This window comes from Rhinoderma darwinii, chromosome 2 (genome assembly GCF_050947455.1).
Source record: "Rhinoderma darwinii isolate aRhiDar2 chromosome 2, aRhiDar2.hap1, whole genome shotgun sequence".
Taxonomy (NCBI): Eukaryota; Metazoa; Chordata; class Amphibia; order Anura; family Rhinodermatidae; genus Rhinoderma; species Rhinoderma darwinii.
The window spans coordinates 466,994,487-467,009,309 of record NC_134688.1 but is presented as its reverse complement, the minus strand read 5'-3'; the positions used below and the strand labels follow the sequence as shown (position 1 = coordinate 467,009,309).

At 45.1% G+C, this 14,823-nt stretch overlaps 1 pseudogene; it reads right to left on the bottom strand.

The window, feature by feature from the left end:
• Nucleotides 1–11,636: 11,636 nt before the first annotated feature.
• LOC142741912 (uncharacterized) lies at nucleotides 11,637–12,952 on the bottom strand (annotated as a pseudogene).
• Nucleotides 12,953–14,823: the final 1,871 nt, after the last annotated feature.

The window sequence follows — 14,823 nt, the reverse complement described above, 5'->3', positions numbered from 1 at the left end:
AGGGTTATATAAAAAATGGGGAACTAAAAAAGTTGTCTCACTACGACTATGAGGGCATATGGACATCAAAGATAGGGGGTCCCCCTTGGTACCTCAATCTATGAGCCAGAACAGAGAGCGGCTATGATCTGTAGCACTACATTTCCCCTGCATGGCCAGACCCGGCTTCTCTTCAATCAGCTGTTATCACTTGGGTTCGAGAAGCCAGACCCACTTAGTTCACCCCTTTAATAAATGAAAGCATTCCAGATGACCGACCTGTTTTATAGAACATTTCATATTTATTTGGGGGTAAAACTTATCTAGGGGCTGTATGTAATATTATCTGGACAATATTTGGCACTATCCGGGCAATGTGAATTATTTATTGATTCACTGTATAGTGGGATTATGTTGGGCTGTGTATGGCACGATTATTTGGAGTCTGTATGGTGTATTATTTGGGCACTATATGGTGGTATTTCTTAATATATCAAATACATCAGGGGTTGTCCACTACCAGACAACTGATGACCTACCCACAGGGTAGGTCATCAGTATACAGTTAGTTCCAGAATTATTTGGAAAGTGACACAAGTTTTGGCATTTTATCTGTTTACCAAAACATATTGAATATACAGATATATAATCAATATGGGCTTAAAGTGCAGACTCTCAGCTTTAATTTGAGGGAATTCACATCCTAATTTGTGGAAGGGTTTAGGAATTACAGCTCTTTAATATGTAGCTGTCTCTTTTTCAAGGGACCAAAGGTAATGGGCTACATGGACTATTTCCTCGTTAATCATCAATTAAGCAGGTAAACGGTCTGGAGTTGATTCCAGGTGCAGCATTTGCATTTGGAAGCTGTTGCTGTGAACCAACAACATGAGGTCAAAGACACTCTCAATGCAAGTGAAACAGACCAACGTTAGGCTGAAAAAAAATTAAGAAATCCATCAGAGAGATAGCACAAATGTTAGGAGTGGCCAACTCAACAGTTTGGTACATTCTTGAAAAAAAGAGCGCACTGGTGATCTCGCGAACTCCAAAAGGCCTGGATGTCCATGGAAGACAACAGTGGTGGATGATTGCAGAATCCTTTCCATGGTGAAGAAAAATCCCTTACAACATCTACCCAAGTGAAGAACAATCTCCTGGAAGTAGGTGTATAAGTATCTAAGTCTACCATAAAGAGAAGACTTCATGAGAGCAAATACAGAGGGTTCACCACAAGGTGCAAACCATTAATCAGTCTCAAAAATAGAAAGGCCAGATTAGACTTTGCCAAACAACATCTAAAGAAGCCGCCCAGTTCTGAAACAACATGAAACTAAGATCAACCTGTACCAGAATGATGGGAGGAAGAAAGTATGGAGAAGACTTGGAACGGTTCATGATCCAAAGCCACTACATCCTCTGTAAGACATGGGGGAGGCAGTGTGATGGCATCGTGGGGGCAGTGCGATGGCATGGTGGGGGCAGTGTGATGGCATGGTGGGGGCAGTGTGATGGCATGGTGGGGGCAGGGCGATGGCATGGTTTAGGCAGTGTGATGGCATGGTGGGGGCAGGGCGATGGCATGGTGGAGGCAGTGTGATGGCATGGTGGGGGCAGTGTGATGGCATGGTGGGGGCAGTGTGATGGCATGGCGGGGGCAGTGTGATGGCATGGTGGAGGCAGTGTGATGGCATGGTGGAGGCAGGGCGATGGCATGGTGGAGGCAGTGTGATGGCATGGTGGGGGCAGGGCGATGGCATGGTGGTGGCAGTGTGATGGCATGGTGGGGGCAGTGTGATGGCATGGTGGAGGCAGTGTGATGGCATGGTGGGGGCAGTGTGATGGCATGGTGGGGGCAGTGTGATGGCATGGGCATGCATGGCTGTCTGGCACTGGGTCACTAGTGTTTATTGATGATGTGACTGAAGGCAGAAGCAGCCGGATGAATTCTGAAGTGTTCATGGTGGGGGCAGTGTGATGGCATGGGGGAGGCAGTGTGATGGCATGGTGGAGGCGATGTGATGGCATGGTGGAGGCAGGGCGATGGCATGGTGGGGGCAGTGTGATGGCATGGTGGAGGCAGTGTGATGGCATGGTGGAGGCAGTGTGATGACATGGTGGGGGCAGTGTGATGGCATGGTGGGGGCAGTGTGATGGCATGGTGGAGGCAGTGTGATGGCATGGTGGAGGCGATGTGATGACATGGTGGAGGCAGGGCGATGGCATGGTGGGGGCAGTGTGATGGCATGGTGGAGGCAGTGTGATGGCATGGTGGAGTCAGTGTGATGGCATGGTGGGGGCAGTGTGATGGCATGGTGGGGGCAGTGTGATGGCATGGTGGGGGCAATGTGATGGCATGGTGGGGGCAGTGTGATGGCATGGTGGGGGCAGTGTGATGGCATGGGCATGCATGGCTGCCTGGCACTAGGTCACTAGTGTTTATTGATGATGTGACTGAAGGCAGAAGCAGCCGGATGAATTCTGAAGTGTTCAGGGATTTACTTTCAGATTCAACCACAGGCAGCAAGGTGATTGGACGTCGCTTCACAGGACAGATGGACAATGACACAAAACATACTGCGAAAGCAACCCAGGAGTTTATAAGGCAAATAAGTGGAATATTCGGCAATGACCAAGTCAATCACCAGATCTCAACTCGATCGAGCTGTATTTCACTTGCATAAGACAAAACTTAAGGCAGAAAGTCCACCAAACAAGCAACAACTGAAGACGCTGCAGTAAAGGCCGGGCAAAGCCTCACAAAGGAGGAAACCCAGCGTGTGGTGATGTCCATTGGATCCAGACTTCAGGCAGTCATTGCCTGCAAAAGATTCCCTACAACGTATTAAAAAAAAATTTGATTTATGGTAATATTAATTTGTCCAATTACTTTTGAGCCCCTGAAATGAGGCGGCTGTGTAGAAAAATGGTTGCACAGGATATTTTTGTTCAACCCCTTGAATTAAACCTGAATGTCTAAACGTCAATTGTATCTCAGTTGTTTAATTTCAAATCCAATGTGGTGGCAGCAGAGCCCAAATCATGACGATTGTGTCACTGTCCAAATAATTCTGCACCTAACTGTATATGATTGGTGTTGGTCCAGCACCCGATAAGCCGCTTCGGCTGCCTGCGGGCACGGATGTTATTGCACAGTATGCAGTGCATGGAGCTCGGCCGCTATTCCGTGACCGGAGCCATCTGCTTCCGGCATGGACCTCCGCTGCGGTGTCCCGAGTGTCAGATCGGTGGGATCATATACTGATTGTCTGGTAGTGGAAAACCCCTTTAAAACTTCCATAATTGGTGACTTGATATGTAGGACCTAATGGTACTACCATAGTATCAGTATTCACTACAGTATCTATGCATTATAGCTAGTACTGGTGATGGAAATGTGCCCACTGTGGGGTGAAGGCTGGGAAAATCCCCCCCCCCCCCATATTAGGAGCCTGGATCTACCACTGGATGGAACATTGAAGTAAGGCTGGGTTCACATCAGCGTTGCTTTCCGTTGAGGAGTTCCGTCAGAGCTTTCAGTCGGGGAACCCCTCAATGGAAAGGCAGACGGAAACCTTAGATTCCATTTGCATCACCATTGATCCCAATGGTCATGGATACTTTGCCAATGGTTTCCGTTTGTCACCGTTGTGAAAGGGTTCCGTTTTTTTTTACGGAATCAATAGCGCACTCGACTGAACCCCTCAAGGGAAAGACAACGCTGATGTGAACAGGCTCTAATAAGGAAATTTCTATCTTGTGTGTAAATACTTTCTCAGATAGAAAGAAAATGCTGAGCTCCCCCCCCCCCCCACCCCTCTTTTAAATTTTTCTTGTATGCAGCAGCACCAATATCCAGGCATTTCAAAATGATTAATGATAGAATGGGGTCTAGAGCAGCTCCGCACAGAATATTTTACATACATGAATCTCTAATAAGGTGAAGGAGCTGCAGATCAATGTATCAGAATTGCACTAAATCACAGCAATGGGAACTTACTTTTTGCTCCATACACTTAAAGGAAAAACTCGAAAAAGATTCTGACGCATCGAGGTAAATATAATTGAATATATGCAAACAAAAACGTCACCATGCAAGCACCAAAACCTAAAATGTTCACCAGATCTGTCCTATTCTTCCAAGTACTGGAGTAGAAAATGTATCTTAACCCCTTCCCTCTTTTGACCTTCCTGACAGAGCCTCATTTTTCAAATCTGACATGTTTCACTTTATGTGGTAATAACTCCGGAATGCTTGTACCTATCCAAGCGATTCTGGGATTGTTTTCTCGTGACACATTGGACTTTATGTTACTGGTAAAATTTGATCGATACATTTAGTATTTGATTGTAAAAACAGCCCAATTTTGCGAAAAATTTCAAAAATGTGCATTTTTATCAATTTAAATGTATCTGCTTGTAAGACAAATAGAAATACCCCAGAAAATAGTTGCTAATTAACATCCCCCATATGTCTACTTTAGATTGCCGTCGTTTTTTGAACATCTTTTTATTTTTCTAGGACGTTACAGGGCTTAGAACTTTAGCAGAAATTTCTCACATTTTCAAGAAAATTTCAAAAAGCTATTTTTTTCAGGGACCAGTTCAGTTGCAAAGTGGCTTTGAGGGGCCCATACAATAAAAACCCCCATAAATCGCACCATTTTAAAAACTGCACCCCTCAAAGTATACAAAACATCTATTAGAAAGTTTCTTAAGCCTTTAGGCGTTTCACAAGAATTAAAGAAATATAGAGGTGAAATTTACAAATTTCTTTTTTTTGCAGAAATTATTTTTAAATTCATTTCTTTCTGTAACACAGAAGGTTTTACCATAGAAACGCAACTCAGTATGTATTGTCCAGGTTCTGCCGTTTTTAGAACTATCCCACACGTTGCCCTAGTGTGCTAATGGACTGAAGCACCGGCCTCAGAAGCAAAGGAGGACCTAGTGGATTTTGGGGCCTTCTTTTTATTAGATTATATTTTAGGCACCATGTCAGGTTTGGAGAGGTCTTGTGGTGCCAAAACAGTGGAAACCCCCCAAAAAGACACCATTTGGCAAACTACACCACTCAAGGAATTCATCTAGGGCTGTAGTGTGCATTTTGACCCCACAGGTGTTTCATAGATTTTCCAATAAAATGTAGTTTTAGCTAAAAAAAAAAAAAAAATTCCACAAGGAATAAAGAAGAAAATGCGCCCCAACATTAGTAAAACACCTCCTATGTGGTCATAAAAGGCTGTTTTGGCACACGGCAGGGCTCAGAAGAGAAGGAGCGCCATTTGGCCTTTGGAGCGCAGATTTTGCTGGATTGGTTTCTGGACACCATGTCGCTTTTGCAAAACCCCTGTTGGACCAAAACAGTGAAAACTCCCCAAAAGTGACTCCATTTGGGAAACTACAACCCTTGAGGAATTCATCTAGGGGTGTAGTGAGTATTTTGACTCCACAGCTGTTTAATTTTTTTCCAATAAGACGTAGCTTTAGCTCAACGGAGCAGAACAACGGAAACCTGAACGCCGGTGTGAACGCAGCCTTACAAATGCCAGGCCGTAATTCTGTCTTTTTACCAGGACCTGTAGGAATAACTACAGCTTCTACTTGGCATGTATAAAATCCTATAAATTCTCAGCCACGGGTATGTATTGCTCATGCTGCATCACTGCAGGACTGGCTCAAGGCCAAGGCAAGTCAAGTAAGAATCCATTTACCATATCTGTTTTCTTTCTTTTTCTATTAAATTATATTGTCTTTTAATGAATAGCTCTGCTTTCCTACACTATATGGTTTACAGACCCCTAAATAATATAAGCGGGTGATAGGGGCGCTGACCACTTCTATGGTGGGACTGTTTTGTAAAAGAAATGCTCATACTTCCCCTACTTCACATTGTAGACTAAGGCTATTTCGATTATTGCAGTGTTGCACTACTGATGGTCTCCTTGCCTGGTAGACTGATCATTCGGGCTTTAGGGCAATGCCCGAGATCTCATGGCCAGAGTGGTCCCACAGTCCGTAAGAGCCCTTCAAGTGTTAAGCCCTTTTAAAATGCATGACTGAGATAGAGTTCAGTCCTAGTGATCCTTCTACTCCCCCTAATGAGGCCAACCACCCAATTCCGTCCTTGTACCACTATACCCCTCAATAAAGACGGACTCATGATTGGATAAAGTTGGCCACAGCAGCCATTTAATTGACAAACAATAACAACAAATAAAACATTACCATCAAAAATATAAATTATCAACATTATCACCCATAAACAAACATTCAGAGGAAAGAGGTCCTTGGAGCTAAGAGGGAGGTCTGCTCAGCCAACCTGTCCATAAGTGCAATATTTACCCCCAGCCGATTCCCCACAGGCTCAGGGGCAGCGCATCCAACTGCAGATGGTTAATAATTCACCCCTGCTCCCCGGGACACCACCCAGCAGGAGCCCAAAAATAGCCAGAGCCTCCATAGTGCACGATTTGGGAAGGACCAAACCCAAGATGAGCCCCTACCCCACCAATTTAACACCAACTCCAAGGACCTCCAAACTGCCCACCGCTGCCATGACAAAATATATCATCACCGAAACATAGAATCACAAATCAATGAAACAAGTAGGGAGGGCGGGCGGGAAACTTCCCCTGTGTGTGCTTCTCCTCCTAATGGCGCCGATACTGCATGCACGCCACTCTCACCTTCAGGTTCCGCCCCCTAACCACTTTCCTCCTATCACCTCGGTCATGTGGCCTCCTCGGATGTCTGGATCCGGCCCTTCTTTTTATTCATCAAAATCAAGTGTGTCTTGGCTGTAGTAATTAGTAAGGTGCCCAAATCCTTTAATGCCCAGGGGTCTAGATAACTCTCATTCTGTCCCTGCCTGGGGTCATCCTGACCACTGCTATCAGTGTCCATAGTCCGATAAGGCCACTAGATGTCTTCTCTGCATTCTCTGATTTTCACAATACCGTGATGTGATTCAGATCACAAAAGGGGTGGGGCTTATGCTAATTTGCATTTAAAGGCACATTTCTGGGTAATATTGTGGGCGTTCTTGATCAGAATGGGCGAGTCTTAAAATTTCCCACAATTTAGGGCTCAGACGTTGGCAAGTATGTCTCTGCAGGATGAAAGCCTTCAACGAATATGGTTTTGGGGCCCCTTAGATGTTTTCGGTTACCTGTGGTTTCAAGCACAAGTAACAACAGTGTCACCTGCAGGTCATAAGTATAACTGCACTTCCTAGTGTATTTCTCAAAGCATTTTATTTCAACATGGATGCCCCCGCTGTGTGTACATAATGGGCATAATATTCCAAACCCTAGCATGTTGAGCCATCTCGTTAAGTATTTCGTTCTTAATTTCTCCTAATTGCAGTAAATCTACTTGCACCTGATTATTTTTTTTCCAAGCTCCTGATTTAAATGAACTTAAATAAATTGAATCTGGAGTCACAGCAACATTGATTTCGCTATTCTCTTTCACCAGTTCTGTAAACCCCCTCCCCCACCTGTATTGAAATATATAGCTTTAGGGTGTTTATGTCACAGTACAAGCAAATGAAAAAAAAAAATACATCAACAGCTGGCGGCTTTCACTGCTTTGTGATGTTTCGTTCTCTGATAAGAATAAAGCTTTAACATTTTGAAATTCAGGCATTTTTGCCTTTGTAATGGAGATTTTTAGTCTTTTATGTTTTCGCATTCATAGAAAATACACTTTGAAATCCGGCGGAGAGAAATTATTCAACTTTAGTTGGCAAGTTGGTGGCTTAAAGGGCCTGAAATTGACTATCACTTTTCTGTGCTAGAAATATGTTCAGAGCAGTTGTCACTTCCCCTCCCCCACTCCTCTTGGCGGGTCTTTTAAAGTCCATTACTTGGATATCCTGGGCCATGGGGCCAAAGCAATACCTGAGCCTTCCACTTAAAGGGAGACTAAATGTAATACATAAAATATATATATATCCTTCTTTTCATTAACCCCTCAAGGACACAGCTATTATGGGCAAATTGTTTAATTGTTTCATCACTGCGTTCCAGGGGCCACAACTTTTGAATTTTTCCATCTACGTAGCCGTAGGAGGGCTTGTTTTTTTGCGGGACAATTTGTAGTTTTTGCACCATTTTTGAGGGAGGTGGAAAAGAAACAGCAATTTTGCCATTGTTTTTTAGGTTTTGCTTTATTGCATTCACTGTGCAGTATAAATGACACGTTACATTTACTCTGCAGGTCAGTACGATTACGGCAACATTTATATCGTTTTTGATGTTTTACTACCTTTGCACAATAAAAACAAATTTTGTAATAAAAGTCTTTTTTTTTGTTACCGTATTCTTAGAGCCATAACTTTTTTCTTTTTCCGTCAACAGAGCGGTGTGAAGACGTATTCGTCTTTATTTTAGGGGTAGAGACAGTACGGTATTTACTATTAAAAATGTTAATTATGGTATGCTGTAACAAAAGAAGGATTCATTTACATTTGAGAAAAAATACTTGCTCTTTACTGGCTTTGTTGCTCCCGGTGTGTACACTGCTGAGCAGCTGAATGTGGGCAGGACAGTAGTGTAAGTGACAGCTCTCCTAATCCAAGTTAATTTACAAGTTCTGTAATGCCACACAATTGACAGATATGAGATGATAGCAAGATAGATAGATGATAGATAGATAGATAGATAGATAGATAGATAGATAGATAGATAGATAGATAGATAGATAGATAGATAGATAGATAGATAGATAGATAGATATGAGATAGATAGATAGATATGAGATAGATAGATAGATATGAGATAGATAGATAGATAGATAGATAGATAGATAGATAGATAGATAGATAGATAGATAGATAGATAGATAGATAGATAGATAGATAGATAGATAGATATGAGATAGATAGATAGATAGATAGATAGATAGATAGATAGATAGATAGATAGATAGATAGATAGATAGATAGATAGATAGATAGATAGATAGATAGATATGAGATAGATAGATAGATATGAGATAGATAGATAGATAGATAGATAGATAGATAGATAGATAGATAGATAGATAGATAGATGATAGATAGATGATAGATAGATAGATAGATAGATAGATAGATAGATAGATAGATAGATAGATAGATAGATAGATATGAGATAGATAGATACATAGATATGAGATAGATAGATATGAGATAGATAGATAGATAGATAGATAGATAGATAGATAGATAGATAGATAGATAGATAGATAGATAGATAGATAGATAGATAGATAGATAGATAGATAGATATGAGATAGATAGATATGAGATAGATAGATATGAGATAGATAGATAGATAGATAGATAGATAGATAGATAGATAGATAGATAGATAGATAGATAGATATGAGATAGATAGATATGAGATAGATAGATATGAGATAGATAGATAGATTTATTTTTATTGAAAATGCTTTATTCACAATCAGTCGTCATCAAACAAACAGTACTGCGACGCAGCGCATGCCATGAAGCAGTAAATAATAATCGCCAAACAGCATTACAGAATGACACACGGTACAGGCTAACCTATGCTATACATCACACCATGCTACAGTAACGTCCTTGATGTCATGTAGCATGCATGAATGACCTAAGAGGCAGTCCTCCCTGGATGGTTATCCATGAAATGTCCTTGTGCCCATTGGTCAACCTGCCAGATGACACGTTAGTCCAAACAGTCTCCAACGTGTCGGCATGAAGCCCTCCTGGAACAGACTCCGCCAAGTCCTTTGCTCTGATGTGCTTGTGGATTGTCTTTGGTTTCCACAAGTCGGGCTTAAGACCCTCCAGTTGGTGCTCCCTCACAAACCAGACATCTCCATAGAACCAGGGAGCATGCCAGTTTTAAAGGAACAGTGTCATCACAAATTATTTTTTTATATGTTAAAGATGTTAGTGCTTTATTAAAAACGTTTATATTCATTTGTGTGTTTGTGTTTTACTTTTTCTTATTTTTACACTTTTTCTTCCCTATGGGGGCTGCCATTTTTTGTTCCATTTCTGTATGTGTCGATTAACGACACATACAGACATGGAATACGGCAGCCACAGTCCAATAGGGACTGCGAACGGCTCCCGTCCCATTGACTTCAGTGTACGGCGTCTGTGTGGGAACTGCGCATGCGCCGCTCCCACACAGTCCAATTCGAAATTGGCGCCGTCCGGCGCCATTTTCCTGTGGACCGGAAGTCGCGGCCGGACAGTAATATTACTACTTCCGGTCGCGGCTTCCGGATTTGTGCACTTGGACCAGCGGCAGCAAACGGAGCGGACGGGCCGGAGGGAGCCGCGGCGGCAGGAGCAGGTAAGAGATTTCAATGTATGTTCGTGTTTGTGTGTGTTTACTACTGTATGTAAACCTACTACACTGTGTGTTAGCTCAAAAAATGGCGACACACAGTGTAGGAGGTTACACCGTTCAAACCCCTCGTTTATCCCGGCACTAGCCAGGATAAAGGAGGGGGGGATGCTGAGAGCTCACTAGAGCGAGGGCTTTTAACTCAATGTTGCAATGCTGCAATTTTGGGAATAGCTCCATCTAGTGACCAGAAATGGGTAATATTATAAATTAGAATTAATTTATAATATTTCCTGACTAGTGAAAAAAATAAAAAAAATGTGAACAATGTTTAATCACCCACACACTACATGTTTAATTTTTTTTAAAAAAACATGTTTTTCTGGCAACACATTGCCTTTAAGGGAAGGAGCTGTCCCAGCCAAAACCTCGCCAGAGGGGAAGGAGGGAGAAACGGGACATAGCCTTGCCCACAGAGCTCTTTGTTGTCCTTAGAGTCCTACGGACACAATCACATACAAAGGCAATCCGCAGCAGAGTGGGGATGTCGGGTATACCTTTCCCACCTTTGCAGGGCTCCTTGTACATAACAATCCTCTTTACTCTGTCCATTTTCGAACAGCAGATGGAGCGAAACACAGACCTGGTAATGGCCCTCGAAACACTGGCAAGAGGGGGCCATGCCTGTGCAGTTTATTGTAGCACGGGCAAGACTTCGTTATGCAGGACCAGTGTCTTGCCCTCAATAGTGAGTTGTCACAAAGTAAATCCAAGAACGAAGTGAGCCATCGGGTCGGCTCCATGAATAGTTCACAGAACCGTTCCCCATGGAGCCCACAACGTCCTGCAAGGATGCTTCGGTCCCCATCTCGATAAGCAGTTTGGAACTGACATCCAGTTTGCTTGACTAACGGAACTTCGTCCATCCTCTTCGATGGGGCAGTTGAAGTAGTCACCCTAGTGGTGGCGAGCTGGGTCCACAGGGTCTGGGATAGTTCCAGGCGCTCAGCCCCCTTAGGGGGAGTGTACACATTGATTAACCAGTGAACATGCTTCCTCTAATCAGGATGGCAACCCCTGCAGACTTACAGTCGTCCCCACCAGACCAATAGGATGGGCCATGGGTCCACTGCCTAGCCAGATGGTTGTATGACCTGGAAGAGTGGAGAGTACATTCCTGCAGCATAAAAACATCACCCGGCTGTTTGTAAAGAAAGGCTATCACCATCTGACATCTAGTCCTATCTCTAACACTCCTCACATTGAGGCTAAAGATGTTAAGTTTAGCAGCCATGAGGGAGAATAAAGAAGGTTAGTGCAAAACTATACACTTTAGTTACCACTCCTGTGAGGCAGGTACTCCTCTCTGGAGCCTGGCGGGTCTGGAAGATCCTGCATCCTCTCTGCCACGAACTGTTCCATGATTGAAGTCACTTGGATGTCTGTGGTGAAATCGATGACCTCAGGATCAGCCACAAGCCCCTCCACCATCTGCTCCATTTCCTCCTGCTGTGCAAGGGGATCTTCAGGGATTTCTACGATCTTTCTCTTTGAGGTGTCAACAGCTGTGTTGTCCCTCACCTTTCTCTTCCTCTGATACCTGAGGAGACAAGAGGGGGAATACCCTCCAAGGAAAGGACTCTAGCAGCTGGAGGAGAAGATGTTAATGCTGCTGGAGTTGGGGAGAAAGGTGGCTGGGTTGGGAGAGGGGCAGGTGACAGGACCACTGATGTAGGTGGGTAGGAGAAGGTGAGAGCCTCAGTGGGGGTGACGGGCTGGGAGGGTGGCGCTGGGGAGGGCGGGTGGGGATGGGGAAGGCAGGGAGAGGGGGGAGGGAATGTCAGATGCCTAGGTTCTTACCCTCTTCGAGCAGTCCTTCTAAGAATGGGCTGCTTGTCCGCAGAGGTTACACATGGTCCGTTTCAGGCAGTCTTTTGTCTAGTGTCCAGTTACCAGGCAGTTCTTACAAGCATCCTCTTGCATTCCATCATCGAATGACCCTTCTTGCTGCATCTCTTGCAGATCTGTGGCATGTCCGGGTAGTAGATGAGGCCGTAGAAGTTGCCCAACGAGAATGATTGGGGCAGGTGCTGGAGGCCGTCTTCTGAGCTGGAGTCCTTGTTCAGTTGGACGATTACCGACCACTTGCCAGTCCAAAAGCCGAGTCCATTCAGGATGTGGGTGGGTTCACTCACCATTGTGCAGAACCGCCTCAGGAACATGGTGATGTCTTTGCCGGGGGTGTATGAGTTCCGCATTGAAACCGTCATCCACCTTTCCTCTCTTTGGACAGGACAGTTGCCCACAAAGCGAGAGAAAGGGGATTCATGCCTCGCCTCTTTCACCATCCTCCAGTACCTTCTGCAGATGTTGATTGATGCGAAGGTCACAAAAGAAGATCCCGGTCACGAAGGCTTATATGCTCTCATGGTCTCAGGCTTTGCATAGCCCTGGTCCAAGAGCATCTTCTGGCAGAACACTTTTTCCGTCATGTCCGGCACTCTCCCGTCCACCTCCTTCAGCTTCAGGGCCACTGTCTGCTTCATCCACGGTTGGGGCTGCCTGGTTTGGCTTCCTTTTGGTCTGTAGGCTTGAGCAGTTGGCTTCAGGAGGAGATGTCTTAGCCTAGGTCTGCTGGCCCGGCCCATCAGCCTTCTTCTGGGTGGCAGGGTTGCTGGTTGAGGCCATGGCTTCTTCCAGCTATTCCTGTCGATTGGGGAGGGTCTTCGCTAGCTCTTTTCTCGAAGGCGGCAGAGTTATGCAAATCTTCTCCTTGCTGGCCGAGGTTCTTCCACAAAATTTCTTCCACAGCAGTTTGTCATCGAGCTCTTCTTCTGCAGCCAAACTTCTTCGAAGTTCCCCTTCAGCAGCGGCTCTTCTTTGAAGGTCTCTGTCACAGTTCTCCTTCTCAGATGGCGAGTCTTCCTTCTGGATCGTCATCGTCGATGGTTCTTCTCCGCAGTTAGTCGCCAGCCTCATCTGGAACACTCTTTAATCGCTGAGCTAAGTAAATCTAGCCCCCTGTGGTTCTCCGAGCTTACGCCCTAATAATGACTGATAACAACAGGTACTACACTTGATCTTAGGGCCTGTTCACATCAGCGTTGGCTTTCCGTTCCGGGGTTCCGTCTGAGGTTTCTGTCGGGTGAACCCCGCAACGGAGAGTCAAACTGAAACCACAGCTTCCGTTTCCGTCACCATTGATATCAATTGTGACGGAAACATTGCTAATGGTTTCCGTTCGTCACCATTCCAGCAGGTTTCCGTTTTAGCGACGGAATCAATAGCGCAGTCGACTCTGCTATTGATTCCGTCGGAAAAACGGAACCCAGGAACGGAAAGCCAATGCTTATGTGAACAGGCCCTTTGCCAAAAGGCCGAGTAAATAACCCCACATATAGGAATCACATAAACAACACAAAAGTTTGAACAGCACATTCCAACAAAATGAAACAAAACAAAACATGTATACAGGTGCAAGAACGCCTGTGACTGCAAATTTATACAGCACACAAGATAATAGCGACAGCACACTGCGAACACCAATGTCACCTAAGCCACTAAATATAAATAAATATGCAATACTGCTAAATCTACTTCCTTTACGGAGGAATTTTGATCAAATTGTGTGAGCCCACCTGTCACGACAAGGCGTCCTCCATAGTTGTTTCATTTTGTTGGAATGTGCTGTTCAAACTATTGTGTTTGTAAGGGTGGTCAACAACCTTGTTGACTTACCTGTCTTGGAGTCGTGCAGGAACACGGGCAGTCACCCGTAACTCGGGAGGAGCAGGGTGTTGCCATGGCATCGCCGGGCAGACGCTGGGTGTCAGGGCGCGTTTGCGCATGCGCCGTAGGAGAAGTGAAGCCTCTGGCAGCGACGGAAGTGACGCGCGGACCGGAAGTGAGGGAAAGCGCGCGAGGAGACGAGAAGAGAGGGAGCAGAGGTCGGAGGTGCGGGAGTGAGCACGTGGCGGAAGGAGAAGGAGGGAGACAGGAGGAAGCGGCGATGTTGTGCAGCAGTAATGCAAGGTGTTGTCGTGAACGGAGTCCCGTGGGCCACCAGGAACAAGTGGCAAGCAGCAGGAAGGAGACGGGACCGAGTGGCACCAAAGTCCCAGCCACACTGACCAGGACCCAGCCAGACCCCAGAAGCTGCAGGGACGCAGCACCAGGAGCAGCCAGTAACCAGAGGCAGCCGGAACCTGGACGCAGGCAGTGGAGACAACTGATCTGAGGAGCCCAGGTACCATACTGCCCTTCCTCCCCCCCTTAGCCCCTCGAGACACAATAAGGAAATGGGATATAAGATCCGCATCGCTAAGCCCAAGTCTCCAGAGCCTCTAACCATACTCAGGAGGAATATAGAGATTGAGTCACCCTGTTGAAATATCTAATCTGCCGCAATCTCTTGCATATGCCCATGTCCCTGCACTTGTCCTTGAAGATGTATGTTATCTGAAGTCAGATGCTTGTGAAATTTGTTGGCTGTTAACTATATCAAGTATTGGAACTAGGA